General features: G+C 43.0%; 1 protein-coding gene across 12 annotated transcripts in view; it reads left to right on the top strand.

Moving 5' to 3' along the window:
* Nucleotides 1-23584, top strand: part of TMEM135 (transmembrane protein 135) — a 378153-nt gene that overhangs the window by 146919 nt on the left and 207650 nt on the right. The window lies entirely within an intron of this gene.

Genomic DNA, 23584 nt, shown 5'->3' with positions numbered 1-23584 from the left:
AGACATAGTGTAACAAGAAAACATTTCATAAGTACATTAGAAGCAAGAGTAAGACCAAGGATACAGGATAGGTTTATTACTCAATGAGGGGGAAAAGACGACAACAGAAGATGTGAAAATGGAGGAAGTGCGACATGACTTTTTTGTTTGTTTTCACCAAAAAGGCTAGTAGCCATTGGATGTCTAACAGAAAATGCCCGTGAAAATGAGGTAGGATCTGAGGCTAAAACAGGGAAAGAACAAGTTAAAAATTAGTTAGACAAATTAGATACACCGCGATCCGATATAACACGAATTGGGATATAACGCGGTAAAGCAGTGCTCCGGGGGGACGGGACGGACTGTGCACTCCGGCGGATCAAAGCAAGTTCAATATAACGCGGTAAGATTTTTTTAGCTTCCGAGGACAGCGTTATATCGGGGTAGAGGTGTATCTTCAAGTTGGCAGAACCTGTGGAAATACATCCTAGAATACTCAAGTCGTTGACTGAGGCGGTATCTGAGCCATTAGCGATTCTCTTCGAAAACTCATGGAAGATGGGAGAGATTCCAGAGGACTGGAAGAGGGCAAATACAGTGCCAATCTATAAAAAGGGGAGTAAGGACAACCCAGGTAATTACAGCTTAACTTCAGTATTCGGGAAATAATTAAGCAATCAATTTGCAAACATCTAGAAGATAATAAGTAAGTAACAGTCAGCATGGATTTGTCAAGTCACCTGTTAGTCTTGTCTTGGATATACTCTCACTATAGAGCAGTTTTTTCAAGACCTCAGATCATTCTTGTAGCTCTTTTCTGAACCCTTTTCAGTTTTTCAACATTCTCTTTCAAGTGTCGACAAGATATTCCAGTAACACGCTCACTATAAAACCCATATACAGAAATAACATCCTCTCCCTACTCCTACTTGATATTTCACTCTTTATACTTCAAAGATCACGTTAGCCCTTAGCTGCTGCAGAGCTCTGGGAGCTTAGGTTCAGTGAGCTATCTACTATGACACCAAAGCCTTTTTCAGTGTTACTACATTCCAGTATATAGTCCCCCATCTTGTAAGTGTGACTTACCTTGTTCCACAGATATGGAATTTTTGGGTTATACATTCTAACATTTTGCTAATGAGTACTTCCTTAAAAACAAAAGTAACATTCTTGATTAATTTTAATTATTTAAGGAAGGCAAGTATCACAATCTGTTTAACAAGTTCCAAAGATGCTAAGGTTCAGGGTACTTCTAAATATCTTTCAGATACTAGTCCCTTTGTCAGCACAGGTTCCACTGCTACTGCTTAGAGGAGCAAGTTCATTGTTTGGGTTGCATTTAAATACAAACAAAAATAAGACCACAAACCCACAAATATGCACTCATGTTCTTAATTTACTTATGGGAGTAAAGTTAAACACGTACATAAATGTTTGCAGGACTAAAGCTTACATCTGATCCAAAATAATTGAATAAAATCATTTTTTTTTAAGTTGAGTATTTTTGAAAGATTTAAACAATGATCTATACTATCTGGCAGTGCTTTAACGTATGTTGCATTCAACTTGTATCTGTTTCCTGTACTTGTCATGTTTAATAATAAAATTCTTAAAGTTACTTAAAACGGCAGAAATGAAAAGGCCAATATCAAACCACATATACTAACAATGGAATAATACTCTTCAATAATCCCTTCTTTGTTTGGAAGTATACAGATTATGTATTTTTACCAACTAGTGGCAATAGCAGTTTCTACATTTTGCTACAATATACTTATCTTGCCCTCGTCTTGTTCTTCAAAAGCTGTAATGATTTTGAAAATAGCAGAAGGCTAGTAATTTTGGATGCCTCTTTTGAGGAGCTGCCAAAAATATTGAGCTGTTGTAATGTCATATTTCTGAAATATAAGCAAAAGCCCCACTGGATCACCCATCTTTCTGTAAAAGTCCATACTGGGTCATTGATACTGTAATTGAAAAACCTTGTGGAGAAATGGTCTGAAGTAAATAGGAAGGCGGGATGGGAGTCAGGGCTGGGGCAGAGGGTTGAGACAGAGGGGTTCAGGGGGGAGGGTACTCAGGGGTGCAGGCTCCGGCTTACCGTAAGCGGCTCCCGAAAGCAGCAACGTGTCCCCCCTCCGGCTCCTATGCAGACGTGCGCCTCTGCTGCGTGCTGCCCCATCTGCAGGCGCCATACCTGCAGCTCCCATTGGCCACGGTTCCCAGCCAATGGGAGCTGCAGGGGCGGTGCTTGGGGTGGGGGCAATGTGCAGAGCCCCCTGGCTCCCCCTATGTGTAGGAGCCGGAGTGGGGACATGCCACTGCTTCCGGGAGCCGCATGGAATGACTCCCGACCCTGCTCCCCAGCTGGAGCGGGGCAAGAGCCAGACCCCGCTCCACAGCAGGAGCTTGAGGGCCGGATTAAAACAACTGGCAGGCCGCATCCTTGTGGATGGGGGAAAAGCAGTAGATGTGGTATATCTTGAGTTTAGTAAGTTTTTTGATACTGTCTTGCATAGTCTTCTCACAAACAAACTAGGGCAATACAATGGAACTACTAAAAGGTGGACTCAACTGGTTGGAAAACCGTTCCCAGAGAGTAGTTATCAGTGGTTCAGTCAACCTGGAAGGGCATATCGAATGGGGTCGTGCAGGGATTGGTTCTGGGTCAAGTTTTTCATCAATGATTTAGATAATAGCGTAGAGACTATACTTATAAAGTTTGCGGATGATACCACGCTGGGAGGGGTTGCAAGTGCTTTGGAGAATAGGATTAAAATTCAAAATAATCTGGACAAACTGGAGAAATGGTCTGAAGTAAATAGGATGAAAAAGGAGAAATACAAAGTATTCCACTTAGGAAGGGATAATCCGTTGTACACATATAAAATGGGAAATGACTGCCTAGGATGGAGTACTGTGGAAAGGGATCTGGGGGTCATAGTGGATCACAAGCTAAGTATGAGTGAAAAGTGTAACACTGAGGGTATGGCTACACTTGCACATGTAGAGCGCTGTGAGTTAAACCTGCCTTTGGAGAGCACAGTAGGGAAAGTGCTGCAGTCTGTCCACAGTGACAGCTGCTTGCGCACTGGCATGGCCACATTTGCGGCACTTGCAGCGGCATTGGGAGGTGGTGCATTATGGGCAGCTATCCCAGCATGCAAGTGACTGCAACGTGCTTTTCAAATGGGGTGGGGTGGACTGTGACAGGGAGTGTTTTGTATGTATGTGGGGAGAGATAGTGGGTTTTTGGGGGGCTGAGAGCATGTCAGGATGCTGTCTTGTAAATTCAGCCAGCAGACCCTCCCTCCCCCCGCCTCTCTCTCTCACACACAGCATTCCACACTAATCTATCTCGGAGCAGATAAGCAACCGGCTGTCAGAAACGGAGCTTTCAAATGGCATATCCGCATTCCTACAGCGAGTTCAAAACAATGAGAAGAGTGGCCACTTGATTTAAGGGGATTATGGGGCATTTCTGGAGGCTGATCAGAGTGCAGTAATGCAACACCTCGTCCACACTGGAGCTGCGGCACTCCAGCAGGGGCACAGCAAGCGTTATTCCACTTACCGAGGTGCAGTACCAGCAGCGCTGTAGCCGCGGAGTCAGACCTCTCTACATTCCTTGCTGTGTGGATGGGTAATGAGCTAGTGCGCCCGGGGCTCCTTTATTGCAAGTGTAGCCAAGCTCTGAGAGGGGCATCATAATAGTTTCAAGTACATAAAAAATTGTTACAAGGAGGAGGGAGAAAAATTGTTCTAACCTCTACACATAGAAGCAAAGGGGCTTAAATTGCAGCAAGGGTGCTTTAAGTTGGACTTAGGAAAAACTTCCTAACCGTCGGGGTGGTTAAGTACTGGAATAAATTGCATAGGGAGGTGGTGGAATTTCCATCATTGGAGATTTTTAAGAGCAGGTTAGACAAATTACCTGTCACACACACTTCATTGGACCGCCACCCCCTTCTGACAACAAAAATTACTACATGACCCCATCAAAACACAAAGTTGCCTAAGTCCTGCTGTCCCAGATTGGGAGGGCCAAAGGCCAAGCCCCACCACCCCAGGCGGGAGGGGGGAGGCAGGGCCAAAGTCCAAGAGTTTCAACCCTAAGCAGGGAACTTGTAACCTGAGCCCCACTGTCCAGAGCTGAAGCCCTCGGGCTTCGGCTTTGGTCCCAGGCGGTGGGGCTCGTACTTCAGCTTTGGCCCCGGCCCCTGGCTTCAGCAAGTCTAAGCCAGCCCTGGTGATCCCATTAAAATGGGATTGCGACCCACTTTGGGGTCCCGACCCACAGTTGGAGAACTGCTGGTCTAGATAATAGTTAGTCCTGCCAGGAGTGCAGGGAACTGGACTAGATGACCTCTCGAGGTCCCTTCCAGTCCTAAGATTCTATGACATTATCATATAATTAAAGATTAATTATAATAAGGGCATCACAAGTTCTGTGTTGCACAATGGGACAAAATTGTGCTGCTGTGTTAGGACATATTCTGTCTCCATAAAATAATCTTCATTTCCATCCCCCTTTCTTAAAAACACACAGAGAGCAATGATTTATAGTTGAAAATACTCGTAAAATTAGGCAGTGATTCCTTCTAGTGGATTTTTTTTTCAGTATGTTCTGCAGGCTGCTTATGCCAGTGATCTTGGCTATTGCAATGTTGTCCATTTGGCCTGGCACAAACCTGATTTTAGCCTGGTGCATGTCAGGAGTGGAGGAGCTTGTAGCCAGCTTTATCTTAAGCTTTCCAAGCTCTGGCTGCTGTTCTAGTTTCATTCAGCCCCTCCAACCACATAAACTGTTGAAGCCACCCACACCTTGCCTGAAGACTGGTTATCCACTCTTGTTCTCCAACACCTGTTTGCCTGGTCAGGCAGCTTCACCAAGTCCCAACAGAGCAAGGAGGCATAAAATAAAATGGCAGAGCATATATATACTACAAAATGGAGAACTGTGGCAGCTTTCTGCAGCCACATAATTTTCTGTGTCATGATGGAGATGAAACGTGCTGTTTACACATCTCCGAGGTATTGTTATAGGCTCCCTGGTGACTCAGGCATACTTCACTGCACTGCATTGGTTCACATTCAATTCAGTCCATATTTTCAAGGTTGTCTCTGCAACCATGATGTCTAGAAATATAATCTATATGTATATATAAAGTGTATTGCATACACATGTTTAAACATACATACATACACACACATAAAACGGAAGCTGAGGTTTTGGAATACAATTATACTGCAAAGGTGAATTCCAGCGCTGTGGAATCTCAGCGTCCCTGTGGCCCTGATGATGATGCATGTTCACAAAGGGATTGAGTGCTTGACTTCTCAACCTTAATGACATTCTTTTAAAATAGGTTTTATATGTAATTTGATGTGCTTTTGAAAAAGAAAAAAACGAATTCTCCATACAATTGTAACTGTTTCCAGTTCTACTCACCTTTTTGTAAGCCAAAGAGTATTAGGAAGAGGAGGATCATTCTTTGTGTCTGCCCCATCCAGAAGTTCAGTTCTGTATGGCTTGCTTGAAGTAAAATGCTTGGGAGAGAATGATCATTGCCAGTGGAAGGTGGAGTGACTTGGTCTGCGAGCCCTTAGCAACCTTTTCTGAATATACAGACTGCCTATGAGTATTTTCCACAGCTTATAACTTGGTGAAATAAAAATGATTTTAATGAGGCCAGCAAAAGGCCCAGACCCTCGGGTTGTGCTCCTGCCATATCTCAAAGAATGGATCCAATCCATGGAAGTGTTAGCACTCTTCAAAAATGGTCCATTTTGTTTTTTAATAATGGGAAGTGTTAGGCAGTGTTAAAGTAGTGTTAGTTATCACTCTCCCTGTAATACATACAAAATAGATCTTTTGACCTTTGTTAATGATTATCTGTTCTGTTTTGGGTGCTTTTGATCTTTAACTGTTTGCCAACATTTGATTTCAAGTGCATAATTGCATATGATACTCCATATCTAAATATGACACCAATGAGTTTTGTCAGTTTACCTCAGAAATAAATTCATCTTTTAACGTACAACCCTAGTCAGACGTCTGTTAAACTAGTCTAGACAGAAGGGAGGCATTTTATAAACTGCACTGAACACAAAGTAGGTTAGTTCTATGTATTCTGTTTCTAATTAGTTCAGAATAATTGTATTGCATACACATGTTTAAACAATACAGTTGGTAAATGAATTGAATATCTGACCCAAACTAGATGTAGTCAGCAATACTTATTGTTCACAACACTGATGATAAATCGCTTGTTTGAGAATGTTTTAATAAGGTTTATATTGGTTTTATTTATAAGCGCATGTAATAAATTACAATACATAGAAACTAACCAGTTTAGAGAGGAGATTTTTATTTGATTTATAAATATTGAGGTCTCCTATTTAAAACTGCTTTTACCTTTGGGAAACATAAATGATGAGGTAATCCTCTCAAGAAAAGGTACCATAGTTGTGAAACATATTAAACATAAATCTTGTAAAGCATATACTAAATGTGTCGAATTGAATCCACTTAACATTCACTATAGCAAAAAATTCTGGTCAATGAAAGCATGTTAATGCCATCATTTACTGTTCCCTTAAATTATTTAGAAATTCTAGATACATGCTTAGCAGTCAGGGCAGCTCTAGGAATTTGGCCGCCCCAAGCAAAAAATTTTTTGGCTGCCCCACACCCCAGCCCTGGGCTCTCACCCACGCACCCGCACCCTCTGCCACCCCAGCCCTGGGCGCTCTCTCCCCCCTCCAACCCACAGCCCCTGCCGCCCCAACTCTGGGCTCTCCCCCCCCCCACACCCGCACCCCCTGCTGCCCCAGCCCTGGGCTCCCCACCACCAGTGCTGACTCCACCTGCTCCCCCCTCGCCTCCAGCCGGTCCAGCGCTGGCAGGGTTGGGGTAAGCAGCGGAGCTCCCGGGTCACGCCTCAGCCCAGGGTCCCTCCAGCCAGGGCTGCTGCCTCCAGGACCGGCCAGGACCCAGGAAGGCAGAGCCGGGGGACCGCCCCGGCAGGGGCCTGAGGAGCCAGGGCAGGGTAGTTCCAGAGGGAGCGGAGCCCTGGAGAGCGGGACGCGGGCCCCGCACGCCAGCGCCCCGCCTTCTATGGCCCCGCTGCTGCTTCTGGCCGCCCTGCCGCAGCCCCTGGGCACCTCTGGCCGCTTCGTCCAGCCTGGCTGTGGTGCTGGGGGGCAGACGCCCTGCGGCACTTGCAGGCGGCTCCGTGTGCCCCGCGGGGCAGCCCCCAGCCCAAGTGTCCCCCGTTCGCAGCCTGCCCGGCCCAGCGACAAGGTGCGGGGGCTGCTCCCCCTTGGGGCGAACCACAGCGGCTCCAGGGCGCCCCCCCGCGCACGATGCGCTGCCGGCTCTAGGCTTTTTGCCACTGGAAGCGCAAAAAAAAAAAAAAAAAAAAAAAAGTGCCAGAATGCCACCCTTGAAAATGTGCCGCCCCAAGTGTGTGCTTGGTTTGCTGGTGCCTAGAGCCGTATGGTTATAGGCTTCTAAATCTGCAGCTCTGATTAATTTTTTTGGTGATGGTGAAACTTATACATATCCATATTACATGATCCAAGACTATTAGGATAATTTGCCCATGTCATTAAAATTTCAAATCTTTGACATTTTCCATGCATTAGAACAGAAGACTAAGTGTTGGAATCTTGGATTTTGTTCTCAGCTGTGCCACTATCTCACTGAGAGATTGTGGTCAATCACTTAATCTTTGTGTGTGCCTCAGTCTACTTATCTATAAAGTGAACCCAATAATATATTATATCACAGAGGTTCTGGGCCCCACATAATCCATGACACAGTGGGAACCTAATTCCACAGCAAGACCCTTAAACTCTGCTGCAGCTTTAATGTACCTGTATGAGCCTCCTTCATTATCATCCCCCTCCTTTCTGTCACTACCGTATAAACTCATTCATCAGTAATTATTTCTGACAATTTTTTGGTGATGTTCTCCAGGAGGGCTGGCTTTGAACTTCTTTTTCCCCAGTGTGCGCCAGGGAAAGGGGTTGTTTTTAGCAGACTTCAGTGTCTTTTTCCTGTCCACAAGCGCTAGTGTGGTGGTGTCCAGGTAGCCCATGCTAACATCTCCCTCCTTCCCATTTAGGTTGAGGCAACAGGAGTTTGTACTCAGCTAGTATGTCTTGTTGTTCTGGCTCTCTGTGCCTTGGCTGTTGTGTTGTTCTCCAGGTAGCTCAGATCACTAGCTTCCATTTTTGGTCCTCTCCCTTGCTTCCTGACCCTTTGCTGCTTGGCTCCAGGAACCATGATGGGGAGCATGCACTGTCATCCAATTAACTTCCTCATGGAGAAACCTGGAAAACTAGACTGAGCTACAGGAAGGTCCCCACAGGGCCAGGAGACAAAATTAAATGATGGGCATCACCTCTGGCTGTGGCTAGATATTGAGTTCTGTGATAAAAATGTGGCATTCTGTGGCATCTTGGAAAAATACCAGATACTGCAGCTGCAGAATTCCTGAGCCCTCATTAAGCAGTTCATACCTCTCAGTGCTAATGTTTCATGCTCTCTGCAACTCAGGCTGACATCGCTACATCACTTTACTATTGATTCACTCGTTAAGTTTATCTGTGCAGTCATAAAGGCCAGAAATATATATAAATAAATGAAAGTTTAGATTTTTTTAGCAATATTTTGTAGTAAGGAGTAAATTCTGCTGCAAATTCTGCAGCTGTAAACTTACAGGATTCACAGGACTCTGGACTTGCTTGGAGCTTATACAGGGATTTGAGAGCCTTACTTGAATAGCAGTATTGGACTGCAAAGCATATTTTATATACACCTCTACCCTGATATAACGCGACCCGATATAACACGAATTCTGATATAACGCGGTAAAGCAGTGCTCCGGGGGTATGTGTGGGGGGGTGGGGCTGCGCACTCCGGCGGATCAAAGCAAGTTCGATATAACGCAGTTTCACCTATAACGCGATAAAATTTTTTGGCTCCCGAGGACAGCGTTATATCGAGGTAGAGGTGTATCACTCAGATTTCATCTTTGCTATCTGTCCTTTTTCTCTCTAGAGCCCCACTCGCCCAGCATCAGGACCCCCCACTAAGCCCTCCACACCCAGATCCCCCACTGAGTTCTATCCCCCCCATACCCAGACCTCCCCTGCTGAGCCCCAACCACCATCACCTGGACTCCCCAGCAGAGTCCCATTACCATTGCACCCAGAACCCCCCAACAAGCCCCTGTGCATCCAGATTCCACCTGCACCCAGATACCCCACTGAGCTGCCCGTACCCAGATTGCCCCACACAGAACCCTCTCAACCCACACCTGGATCCCCATACACTAAGCCCCTCTACACTTGGATCTTGCCTTGCTGAGCCTGCCCGCCCACACAAGGGTAGGGTCCTGGGGTGTTTCTGGGGCAGGCCTGGTCCTTGTGCTGTGTCAAGTTTGGGTGCAGCCTCACTGCTGAGTTCATGTCCCGTGGGGGGGAAGGGGAGGAAGCTACACAGTGATCTCCCACCTCTGTGCAGCCAGTGGCTTGTTTTCCCCACTGCCATGCTGAAGCCCCCACATTTATTTGATAAATAAAATTTGAATAATTTTAAAATATTGTGTGCAGAATTTGTAATTTTTTGGCACAGAATGTTCTCAGGAGTAGCATATATCCAGGACATATAAGAATAGAAATTAGCTTTGAAATATATCCTATTTAAAATGTTATATCATAAGAAAACTGAAACAGATTTGTATGTAAACATTTTCATAATATATAATTTTGTGGGTTCTTTGAGGTTTTTGAAAGATGAAAGCTTTCCACATTTTACAGACCAGGGCATGTCGATAGAATCCAAGATCTTCAAGCTTAGGGTGAATGGCACGATATTTTGTGGTGTAAGAATGAAATGGATGTAATCTGCACGTGCAGTGACAAATTTCACTTTCTTACATTTCAGTAAAATCACTAAATCACTGTGCATAACTTTCATAAATCTGTCTCCAAGGGTAGGCCTTCAAAGGTAGATTGAAACCACAGAAGATTCCTGAACCCTTATGAACTTCCCTTATCCGCATATTTTTTACATATTTCTTTTTTAAAGACTAGAACTAGAAGCAGATTTTCATAGAGTTTCATGTTGATGGATGCTACTTTTATTTCATTTTTTGTCAATTTCATTTTCATCTTTGGTTTGATTCATGATGCATGTGATAGAAAAACTATATGAAAAATCATGCATTTCTCATATTCATTGGCATGATGTTACAGGTATAACAAAACATGGTATGATGCACTTTCATATTGCATCAGATATGGCATGACAGAACATACATTTCTAAAAACGTACACTTTTCTTCTGGATTCAGTAACTACTAATTTGGCTTAATTCACATTGAAGCCATTCAAACCATCTGCTGATAATTTAAATCCTTAGATAACTCACTAACCCATATCTCTGAACAGAAGTATATTTACAGTATTCCTAAAACCACTGCTTAAATACTGAGATGTATGGAGCTTAAGGCACGCTTCCAATGAACTGAATGAAAACAGATCATAACTTTCTACAGCCCCCAAAAGCTCTATACCTAATTAAACACCAAGCTTTAGCAGTACAGTACTAGGGACATTTTACAGGCTTATCTGTATTTCCACTTGATTATTTCTCTTAAAACTATTGCTTACAAAACATTGTATCATTTCCAAGACTTCCTGTTTTCATTGGCTATCCTTAAACCACTTGGATTGAAATGTTTTTAACACCATGGATTGTACATCATAGTTACAATTGCACATCCTGGCATAGATTTGCATCTTTTTTAATCTGTAAAAAATCAGGGTGATTTATTAAAGACTTCAGTTTAATTGGGAAGAACAAAGTGGCAATTTCTGTTATCCGTGTGGAAAATATGATCTAATTTGATGCTCATGCAAAAAAAAGTATTTATTGAGAAATATGTTGAATATTTCAAATCAGGATTAAAAAGAGTTATAATATTGGCGTGTCTTTCTTTTACAATTCAAAATAGGGATATATATTAATTTGTTTACGATGATATATCAGCTACTGGTTTCTTCATATGAGGATATTGAAGTGTTCACAAGAGAGACTACTAGACATTATAAAACTATTTTATGTGGAAAAACAAGCCTTGACATACTGCCTAACATGCAGAATGTTTCCTCCAGAAATCTCATGCTGAAATAATGAAGTTTTAGAAATGATTTTATGAAGTGGTACATGGTTGAACGACAGAGATTCATTTATGGGGGAGCAGCACTCTGCATACTTCTTGTTTATCTGATGAATTCTTTTGCTAAAAAAACATCATGTACTTTGGTCTGTTAAAATGGACTGTTTGATATATCCAGGATTCTGTGCTACTTGTGTTTAAAGGATTTAAGATTAGCCAAGTTTCACGCTCATGTTAGGTCTTGCCATTTGAAACAATACTTTTTTTTTTAATGGAAATGCATAGTAGCAGAAAACATTGTGGCATGAATATTGATATTCGTTATTGTAGTAAAATGAACAACTTAGAATTAAGCAAAAATATACTATCTAATTAAAATATTTTAATTAAACCATTAGACTGTACTGATCTTTTATGTTTAGTAACATGCTTCCTTTGACTACCAGTAAGATATGATCATAATATATTAATATAGCATGCATCTGTTCTCAACCATTGCAGTCACAATACACTAGTATCTATCTTCAAACATTATTGATCAATAATTCATTTTTTCCTAGTTAAAATGGCAGACAAGCCAATAAGCTTTTTTAACTAGGGAAAAATTACTACATATTGTAGTAGTTTAATCTATTGAAATGTTAGAGGATAATGGCTGATCCTTTTCTCTTTCTTCTGATTTGGGGGAGAGATTAAAAATTAAGTACTCACATGAATAGGAGCAGCATTTGCAAATATACTATCTAGGATAAAAATTTACAGGTGCTGTCAATCAGTATGAATCTCACCACAGACGAATCACCAGCATGGGTCACAAAGAAACCTCACCTATCATGTAGTATTGCATAGTTACATAATGTTTTTCTGAAGCAGATAAGTGCCAGTAATGTATGGATCACTGATCTGTTTCAGTATGGCGGATCCCACATATAAAAGAAATGATTACCTGAATGTGGCCTCTGTGTTTACTCCTTCATCCTGGAGTATACCAGAAAGCACATGGGATTTCCATTCTTCCTCTTTCTCTCTTCTGCTGTGATGGCGGTGGTTGTGGTTCTCTTCTCTTCTCTTCTCTTCTCTTCTCTTCTCTTCTCTTCTCAAAACCTTGTTCTAGCATTGGCTTCTGTGACTCTCCTTTCCTGGTTCTTCTCCTTCCTTTCCAATTGTTCTTTCAGTATGTCCTTCAAAGGATCCTCCTCATCTTCTTTCCAACATTTTGTGGGGGTTCCATAGAGCTCTGCCTCTTGTCCCTTATATATCTTATGTCTGGGTAATCTTATCTGCAAACACAAATTCAACTACCATCTCTGTGCTGACGACTCACAGATCTACCTGTCTCAACTTGGACATGTATGGAACTGTGGTATATTGTGATTTTCCAAGCTATTATGCAGAGTAATAAGATTTCTTTCTTTGGGGGAAATTACAGAAAAATTAGGAAATTATAGCTCCTGACATTTATAAGCATTTATTTTCCTGATCTTAAAAATTGTTTGGTAACTTAAAACTTTATAGAAAAGAAAACATAGATTGATAGAGGATTGAAGAATAAGGAGTTTTCTATTGTCCACCTGCTGACAGCTTTGTCAGAAACTATTAAAAATATTTTTGGTATCAATATTTTATTTATATTGAGAAGTTTTCTGAAATATATTCCTTTCTAAAAGACATATTCTGTTTCAGCCACAAATTACTCGTCCCAACAGTGAACATTTATATACTATGGAGGAATAATTCTCTTCACTGTAGGAATTACTGGGTGAATTTTTGTGGCCTGTATTATGGAAGAGGTCATAGTATATGTTGATAGTGGGAACACATGGGAATTGAGGCTGAGAGAGATTAAGGTCAAAAATATCCATAATTTTGGGTGCGCAAATTGAGACACCTAATTCCTGATTTTTCAGAATACATAGCATTATGTAGCATATTATATGTTCAAAGCACAGCTCCTATTGACAGTGAGTCAAGTCAGGCACCCAGAAAATGAGGAACACAGAATTAGTGACCATCTGTGAAAAACTGGGTTAAATGACTTGCCTAGCATCATATAGGAATTCTGTGGCAGGAGCAGGGATAAAATTCAGTTCCCCTGGTTTAAGCATGAGACCATAATTTCTCTTCCTGTCATCTCCTGCCTCATTCACTACAGACCTTCCAACTTCTGCAACGAATGAGGCAAGGGTCCTGTAGACATGTCTCATTCAGTACAGAACCCTGACTCATCTCCAGAGCAGGTCCATCCTGTGTACTGAATGATGAATGGGTTCTATGGAAATGTGACTGTGATCCTATAATTAAAGACACTATCATAATGCAAAAGCAGAAGGGGGGTTTCCTAACTTTTGAGCACTTGACTTTGCAGCCTTAATAATGTTCTTTCAATGTATATTTTGATATGTAATTTATTAGGTTTTTAAAAAAGCCAACTGAAAACAAACAAATTACATCATGTTGCATCACAGTGACAACCGCATGGTTCATTAGCAGGTTTGGTACCTTTAGATATACTGCACTGACCTTTGCCATTTGAGTTTGTAACAGATAGCAGTAGTAGGTTGTTATCTTGTGTGTGGACCAGTACAAGAGGTGGTTGGGACACTTTGCTGATGGGTTTCACAGAAATTTGCTCACAGCAAAAAAATGGTGAGACTCAAAAATCTTGGGTTCTACTACAGGCTCTAGAAATGAATATGCTTCAATGGGTGCACTCTTCTGCTTGTTTTTCCTGAGGCTTTATCCCTTCTGCCATTTCCCTTCTAACCAATCCTGTCTCTTCCCCACCACTGACTCTTCATCTGAGTCCGATTTCCTCATGTAGCGCATTCCCAGTCTCCTTGGCTAGCCAGTCCCAGTGTCCACTACAATTCATAGTCCCCATGCCTTCTAGCCTTGGTCTCTCTGTTATAACTCTCAATTTCAGTTCCCCATACCAGCTCCTTGCTTCCCCTGCAACTCCCAATCCCAATTCCCCCACTGCTCCTGTCTCGGTCTCTTCTCCCTTCCAGACTTTTGTCCCTTCTGCAGGCTATTCAGACAGCTTTCCACCTGGGTGTCAGCAGTAAGGAAGCATTGAGAGCACAGGAGAGACAAGCTCCCTGCTCTAAGTTCTGGTGCTTACTCCTGGCATGGCCTGGAGCAACCAGGAACTGCAATTGGAAGGGAAAGCTCTGCTCAGAGCTATCCTGGAGCATGCCCAGTGCAGATGGAATATTTGGGAACGTAAGCAGCGAAGCTCTAGCAATCTCTACTATGCATATGTGAACTTAAGTTTTTCAAAACCCAGATTTGTGTGGTTTTTCATGAGGATGGCAGAAGTCACTTTTTTTTTTTTTTTTAAAGGCCACCCCCTGCCAAATTTCAAGTCCCTCTTCCAAAGAATGGGGATGCTAGAGTTTCTTAAAGAAAAAGTTGCCAGAATTTTTTAATATGGAAAAAACATATTTTTCCTTAACATCGTTCTTGGAAGCAGCTGAACAGTTGTTGCTGACATTTAATAAATAAATAAATACATAAATTAAAAAAAGCAGCCTCAGGAAGACACATTGCATGGAAACTATAAGTCCAAATGTTTAAAGTTTGGCAAAGTTGTTCTTACTTGTTGATGCATGGTAACTTTAGTATCCTGATAAATTCTGACTTCTGCTTTGCAGAGTCAGTGTGGTGATATTTAAAATTTGTAAAGAATTATGAAATCACTTAATGAGAAGTGAAAGGTTTGTTTTGAAATGTTTACTTCCTTTCATTTAAGACATCCAGTTATTATAGGACAGAGGTCCCCAAACTGTGGGGCATGCCCCCCCCTAGGAGGGCACAGAGGAACTTTTTTTTGGGGGTGGGGTGGGAGGGAGGGACATGGCTGGGCCCAGGCCTGCCCCCACAGGGATGAGGAGGGAGTGCCACCCACATCTGCTCCTGGCCCTGGCCCCATCTGCTGACCCCGGCTGTCGGTCCTGGCCCCTGGCCAAGGCTCCGCTCCCGGCCCCACCCACAGCTGTGGCCTGAGCCTCTGACCCCTTATCCCTGTCTGCGTCCCCCCTTCCCGGAGTTGCAGGCCCACCCCTGGATCCGTGGGGGAGTGGGAGGTGGTAGTGGTGGAGAGGGACAGGAGTGGGGGGGAGGGGCGGCGAGGTAAAATGTTTGGGAACCTCTCTTGTAGAATCTCCAAACACAGTTGTTGCATAGCTATGACTGAATGGCTGAGATACTAACTTTAATTTAACAAAATTAATATATTGTGTGAACACCTACCCCCTTACTCTCAAACATTTATCAATCTTTGTCTTTTGTCTAATTGTTACCCTTTTAAATACACAGCTTCTTATTGCCTTCTTTGGGTGTTTTACATAGCAAAAAACCCTATCATTATCTCAGTGACCATGTCATTGTCAATTAGTGAATAGCTATAGGTGGCCTCATTTCCCCCACCCCTATCTGGGTCGGAAACTATGATAGTAGCGTTAATCTTCTTAGTGACACTCAGCACATGAAGAGTGGTGCTCCTATCAAGAAATCTATGGTGCCAGATTTGCCAATGCTGTGAATTTGCTCCTTGTTTCTGCATGGCTTTGACATCTGGTCTTAGCTGTGTGAGTACAAGTGTATTAAAAGAGAGCTCATACTAGCAGAGGTGAAAGGGAAGTCACACACACCAGTGGTTTTCAATAGAAACAAAGGAAGCTTAGCTGTATTGACAGAATGCTCTATTTGACTGAAACATCCTTAAAAATGTTGGTGGCAAGAGCTGATGAAAGAAACCAATTCTGAGGCATACAAAAGATTGTGTGGGGTTCTCTCACCCCTTTATTCTTTGAGAGGATGAAGAAGAATGATCAGATTTTGGATTTGCTATGGATTGTTGTGGGTGGAAATGAGCTAATAAATTCTGAAGTCCAGTGTTCTGGAGCTGTTGCATTCATTTACAAGGAGAAAAGACAGTACAACACAATTGAAAGCTCTTCCATAGATCTACTTCTGCTTCTTTAAATAAAATGAAAATAAACATGTATATACTAAGCTATTATATATATATATATATATAAAATAGAGGTTTTGTCTGCAGACAAGAGGAATAGTAGATTATTCTGAATATATGCAATGTAAAAAAGTGCATCAAACTTATGAGATACTGTTGTCTTTTACTTGAATTTGTGTAGTGGATATCCTGAAACACAGCGGTAAGAAAACAGCAAATCTGGTAGTTCTTTCAGCATTGAGCTACTTACTGTATCAATCACTGTGCATTACTATGTAAAGTCACCAAATTAGAAATAAATATAGCTGAGATACTAACCATTTTTGCTTAATTACTTTTCATGTTCTGAATATATTTTATAGTTTGTCCGTGTTTTTGTTTTCTAAACTGTAGCTTGCTAAACTTTCTTTCTCTCTCTCTCTCTCTCTGTGTGTATATATAGTCTACCCTTAAACATAGACTTTTTGTGTTCATGAACAGACCCATTTTCTATTGAAAAGTCTACATTCATTATAGACAGTTTAAATAAAAGCCCACTACCCTAAATTATGTGAAAGGCAGGCTACTTCATTTCAGAACAAATAAATTATGGAAGATGATGTTCAAGTGTGAGTCCACATTTGCAAGGAGTAAATTTATTCTCATATCTGATCACATCCCAGATATAAGTGTAAGAACATGTCACACTGGTGAGGTGCTTCCTGTTTCTTTTCTTTCTACAAAATCCACCAGCCCAGAGGCACGTGACTAGAAATATTTACCAGTGCTAAACACTTTTCCACAGATGTTTCACGTGCATGATTTTCCTCTTCTAATAAGGTGCATAGGCAACGCCATGCAGTTCATTCACTTCCTGAAAAGTTGGTAGGCTCCAGTTATTTCAGATATGTGTGTGAATTGTCCCTACTAACTAGGCAAAGGAGGAGATAATCATCACAAACAAAAACTAATCTTAAGAAAAAAAAGAAAAGAAAAAAAAAAGATTCTTCTTCTAGTAGTATCCCTACGGGTGCTCCACTCTAAATGCATTAGCACCCCCTGTGCCCTTGATCAGGGATTTCTCATAGCAGTGTCTGTTCGACCTGTGCATGCATGTTAATCAGCCTTGTGCCCTGTCCCATTGTCATATAACACTGCACAGATGAACCTCCCCTAGTTCCTTCCCAAGTGCCTCGGCCTGAGACAGAGCTCTAGCAGTTGTTCTTTTGAGATCTCAACTCTAATTCTCTTTGCTCATAGTTAGCACTAGTGTTCGTGTTAGTTTTTTCTATAATCAAGTTGCTTTTATTTGAGTCGGCAGCCTTGTACCAGTGCCCCTCGTGGTACTGCAAGAGTTCCATTTTTCCTGGGACCTGGTTGTAACTGAGACTCCCGATTCTCTGCTCCTAGGCTCCGATGTGCTCTCGGTACCGAGGACATCCTGATCACTTGAGGTTCGCCTGGTACCAGTTATTGCATCTCAGATCTCCCCAGGCGCTGCACCATCCTTCAGTGAACTTGAGGAAGAAGATTCTGTTGAGGACCTCACTTCAGTCTCACTAGTTAGTCCAGGGCTGCTCTCCTCACTGCTTCAGAGGTCCCTTCCCAGAGGCTTCTGGTGAAGTTGCCACTGCTCATGGCCCACAATTACCACCAATACCTCGCTGGTATGAGCACCCTTTGGTGCCTCCTCCTTTGCTGTATTGGAACCCTTGGGTGACTTATTGCCAACAAATCTTCAGAGCATCCAGTGCTACCACTCCTAGAGAGGAATAACCAGCATCACCTGCTCCCCCCAGGAGATTTCACCCTCAAGAGGAATCTTTTGAGGCGCAAGAGACTAGAGCCGATGAAGAGGTTTCGTCTGCAGACAACATCTTCTCTTCATCTCTGGATGTAGTCATGCCTGCTACCTCTTCCCTGGCAGATGATTTTAAATAATCAAGAGAGTAGCAGACTCCTTGCAGATTCCACTCAAGGAGTTTACAGAGTCTCCTTATAAGCTTCTCGATATCCTTCGCTCACCTTTATCAGCCCGTGTAGCCTTACTTGTCAATGAGGCTCTTTTAGCAAAGATCATTTGGCACACTCCAGCTTCTATTCCACTGACATGGATAAGAGCAGACAAGGAGTGTTACGTCCCAGCAAAGGACTCAATGTTTTTATTTTCCCATCCCTCACCTAATTCCTTGATAGTGGATGCAGTGAATGAACGTGATAAAGACCACAAGTGCTTTGATCTACTAGGAAGAAAGTAGCACTACCAATTATCAGGCTTTGATGGCAAGGTATAACCATGACAGCTACTTCAAATTAACCTCCTTCATCGACCACCTACTGGTGGAACAGAGGGAGCAGTTTCAAGCAATTGTTGTGGAGGGCCAACTGCTGGCCAGGACAACCTTGCAAGCCTCCCTCGACGCTGGTGACACTGCCGCTCATTCAATCACCATAGTGATGGTAATAGGAAGAGCCTCCTTGTTCCAGCTCTCCGGTTTCCTGAAGGAGCTTCAGACCATGGTTAAGGATCTTTATTTTGATGGATCTAAGTTGTTCACAGATACTACACAGGAGTCTGTATGAACACTGAAGGATTTTAGAGCGACTTTGCATTCTCTTGGCATTTACACCCCTACATTCAAGAGAAAGCTAAGCAAATCTCAGATACTGAAGTGTCTCAGCCCATTGAATTCCTTCCCTCCCAGAGGTCATATGAGCCATACCAAAGAAGACAGAGGTTTCAGAGAAGGAAACCATCCACTTCTCAGCCTCCCGTCTCGCACCTGTCTATCTGCAAGCTGCAATTTTGATGTGTTGGTCCTCGTTCTCTTCCATTGCATCAATTCACCAGCCTTCCTTCCACCGGCAACCTTCACACTGCAAGTGAGCCTGGGATTTGATCACTACAGACAAATGGGTCTTGGAGATAGTCTCCACAGGTTACACAATCCACTTTACTTCACTTCCACCAATGAATCTCCTTTCCTCGTCCCGCTTCAGGGACCCCTCTCACGAGAGCATGCTTCATCAAGAAATAGGTGCTCTTTTGCACTTGGGAGTTATAGAACAGTCCCCATGCAGCACTGAGGGAAGGGATTTTATTCAGGTTACTTCCTGATACCAAAAAGAGTGGAGGTTGGAGAGCCATCCTAGACCTGAGACTACTCAACGCCTATGTGAATGTGCAGAAATTCAGAATCATGACTCACTACTTTAATTCTCTCACCAGAGCAAGGAAATTGGTTTTCAGCCCTTGACCTTGAACATGCATATTTCCACATCACTATCCACCCATTCCACAAATGATTCCTCCATTTTATTGTTGGCCTGGACCACTTCCAATATCGTGTGCTCCCCTGTGACGTTATTGATATAATCTGGGACCATATAGATCATTGTTGCAACCAAGGTCCTGTAGTGGCACGCAAATCTTGTATAAAGGGGGTCAAATGGGGTGTCTAAGACAAGGTTCTGGTTTACTGGTTATGATTATGCTGTCTATATGTGTGTATCAATTTTGTAGTTGAAGTTATGAATATTGGCTCTATACTGTCTGTATTTCAAACTTATGCCATGCTGCTGGGTGACATCCCAGACAAACTGGTGTTAGCTCTGCCTAGCCTGCTTGATGGCCCATTAAGGACCATCAGCTATACAATGGATCCATTGAGAGAAGGCAAATATGCCTTGAGACTCAGCAAAGTATGCAGGAACTTGCCCATGTGACTCCAGACTCCATTTTGCTGTAATTTTCCACAGTAAGAACAAAGAGGTGTTCTTACACCTGGAAAAGACTATATAAGGCTGATGCCTCATCTCCATCTTGTCTTCAATCCTGCTTCATACCTCTGGAGGAACTTTGCTACAAGCTGAAGCTTTGAACAAAGGACTGAGGACCCATCCCAGCTGGGGATGTATTCCAGAGACTTGATTTGAACCTGCAGTTTATTCTATCGCTGCTGCAAGCCTGAACCAAGAACTTTGCCATTACTGTCTGTAATTGATTCCATTTAACCATTTCTAACTCTCATCTCTATCTTTTTCCTTTTATGGATAAATCTTTAGATTTTAGATTCTAAAGGATTGGCAACAGCATGATTTGTGGGTAAGATCTGATTTGTATATTGACCTGGGTCTGGGGCTTGGTCCTTTGGGATCAGGAGAACCTTTTTCTTTTACTGGGGTATTGGTTTTCATAACCATTTGTCCCCATAACGAGTGGCACTGGTAGTAATACTGGGAAACTGGAGTGTCTAAGGAGATTGCTTGTGAGACTTGCGGTTAGTCAGTGGGGTGAGACCGAAGTCCTCCTAGTCTGGCTGGTTTGGTTTGCCTTAGAGGTGGAAAAAAACCCAGCCTTGGGCTGTAACTGCCCTGTTTGAGCAATTTGTCCTGAGTTGGCACTCTCAGATGGGTTCTGCCAGAACCGCATTGTCACATCCCCTTTGGCCTATCATTCACCTTGAGGTCCTTTTAGAAGGTCCTATTGGTGTAGCAGCACAGCTCTGCAGAAAAGGTATTTTAGTATTGCCTTACCTGGATGACTGGTTGCTAACAGGCTGCTCCCTGGAGCTGATGTCTTGGGCAATTTCCAAGGCCCCAGGCCTCTTCTGCCAATTGGGTAAAATCCATCTTGGCCCTAGGACAGACCCTAGAGTTTATAGGGACACATCTCAGTTCAATAACAGAGAAAGCCTACCTTCCTTGGCACAGGTTTGTGGCTCATTTCTACATAGCAAACACGGTTCAGCTCAGCCCACAAACCATGGTCGGGAACTGCATTCAATTACTAGGGCACATGGCGGCCACCGCCTTCATGACGGAACATGCCAGTCTTCGAATGCGCTGCCTCCAAAGATGGTTCAGAACCATTTTTCACCTACTAGACACAGTCTAGATATGCTTCATTCCATACCCATCTTCGTGAAACAATCCCTCAGCTGGTGGAAGGACTGTCGCAACTTCTGCCCAGGAGTTCCATTCACATGTCCTCCCACAATGGTCATTGCAATGATGGATGCCTCTCTGCTAAGGTGGGACGCACCTCTAGACACTAGTACGATCCAAGGCAAGTGGATGTTGCCAGAGACGATGCTACATATCAATCTCCTGGAGCTCAGAGTATCAGATCCACCTGTCTCCCATTCTTATGACTAATCAAGGACGAACACATACATATAATGACTGACAGTATATCGTTAGTGTTTTACTTCAACAGCCAGGGAGAAGTAAGATCCCTCTCCCTTTGCACTGAGGCCATCAGACTCTGGAAGTGGTGCATACAGAATCACATTACTATCACAGCTGCCTATCTCCCGGACATTCAGAATGTGACTGTGGACGTGCTCAGCAGACACTTCTTTCAAGACCCCGAGTGGGAAATAGATGCCAACATATTACATCACATATTTCACCAATGGGGTACCCCCCAGATAGATTTGTTTGCCACGGAGGCAAACAAGAAATGCACCCACTTCTGTGTCACCAATCCTTAGGGGATGCTTGTCACTTTCAGTGGTCGTCGACCCTACTAATGCTTTCCCACCGACACCCCCATCCACCTCCATAGCCAAAGTTATGTTCAAAATAAAGGAGGATAGAGCCAGGGTCATTTTAATAGACCTGACCTGGCGCAGGCAAACGTTGTATCCTTATTTGATACAGCTGTCTGTATGCCCACCGATCACTCTCTGCACTGCAAGAGTGCAGGAAGATTTTTCACCCCAATCTTGCGATGCTTTGTCTCAAAGCATGGTTAGTCAATGGCTCACGATAATGGAGATAACCTGCTCAGAGGATATAAAAAGAGTGCTATTACACAGCAGGAAACAGTTTACTCGCTACACGTATTCTCAAAATGGATGCGTTTTGCCAGTTGGTGTGACAGCAGACTGCTTTCACCAATGACCACATCGCTTCCAGATATATTAGACTACACCTTGCCTCTGAAAACCTGCGGTCTATCATCCACCTGGCGGCCCTCATGGCTTTTCAACCCCCAATAGAGGGCTATTCCATCTTTACCCAACCCGACACCAGCAAGATTCCTCTGAAGGCTGGGGAACTTCTATCTACTGGTCCAACATCCTTCCCCAGTATAGGACCTCAACCTGGTCCTTAAATGCTTCACAAGCCTACCCGTTGAACCTCTGGCTACTTGCTAATTGTTCCATTATCAATGAAGACAGTATTGCTGATAGCCATCATGTTGGTGCAAGGGGTTGGTGAAATATGGACCCTGATGGCATATCCTCCTGCCCCCCTTCACAGTGTTGTTTTTTTTAAATACAAAGTCATGCTCTGGCTCCACCCCAACTTCTTACCTAAGATCTCTTTTGAATTTCATCTCAATCAGCCCATTCACTTGCCTATCTCCTATCCAAAACCACATCTGAATCCTCAGGATGCACTGCTGCATATCCCGAATATGCGGCCTTCTATCTAGACAGAAAGAAACCCTTCAGAAAGGTCGACAAGTTATTCGTCTCGATAGCAGACAGATCAAAGGGGTCAGTAATCTCAATGCAGTCTGAAAACTGTAAGTCTCTGGTTAAACTCCTGTTACCAGTCTCATAACATTGAGCTGCCCTTACTCATATGTATCCATTCTGTAAGATCTATTGCCACTTTCACGGTCTTCCTCAAAAACATACTGATCATCAAAATCTGTAAAGCCACTACATGGGCTTCTATACATACATTCTCTGAATACCATGCAATAACTCACAACTCCACCTCTGATACAGTGTGCAGCTCAGCTATACTTTCTGCTGTACTGGATTGAAGTCTGAAGCCCCCTCCACCTTAACGGGTACTGCTCAGTAGTCATCTAGCATGAAGCACCTATAAGGACACTACTTGAGGAAGAAGAAATGGTGACTCACTCTGTGCAGTAGCTATGGTTCTTCAAGATGTGTCCCTATGGGTGCTCAACTACCTGCCCTTTTTTCCCTCTGCTTTGGAGTTTTCTGCCGTTAGGCTTTATGGTAGAGAAGGAACTGGGGACAGTTCGACCACGTAGCACTATATGACAATGGGACAGGGCAAAAGATTAACACACATGTGCAGGATGAATGGACACTGCTTTGAGAAATCTCTGACAAAGTGCATGGGGGAGCACTAGTGCATCTCGAGTGGAGCTCCCATATGGGAACACATCTCAAAGAACCACAGTTACTGCACAGGGTGAGTAACCATTTCTTCGGCCCAAAATTGTGCTCCTTGGCTTCCCTACTGTAAGGCCCCATTTTGTGATGTCACTACTACCAAGGAGCTAATAAGGACTCAGATACTATAAAGCTTCTTCATTACTTTACACTCATATTACTAAAACAGAAACTTTGAAAACCCTGACAACATAAATAAAATGGCACATATGCAGGGATTTCAGCCTAAAGATGTGTTCTGGACTGTCTCTTTTGCTTGATATCCCTTGAAAGAAGGTTACCATGTA

The sequence above is a fragment of the Chrysemys picta genome, chromosome 1 (genome assembly GCF_011386835.1).
Source record: "Chrysemys picta bellii isolate R12L10 chromosome 1, ASM1138683v2, whole genome shotgun sequence".
In the NCBI taxonomy this organism is placed as follows: domain Eukaryota; kingdom Metazoa; phylum Chordata; order Testudines; family Emydidae; genus Chrysemys; species Chrysemys picta.
Note: the sequence above shows the minus strand (reverse complement) of the source record. Positions and strands in the feature narration are given on the sequence as shown.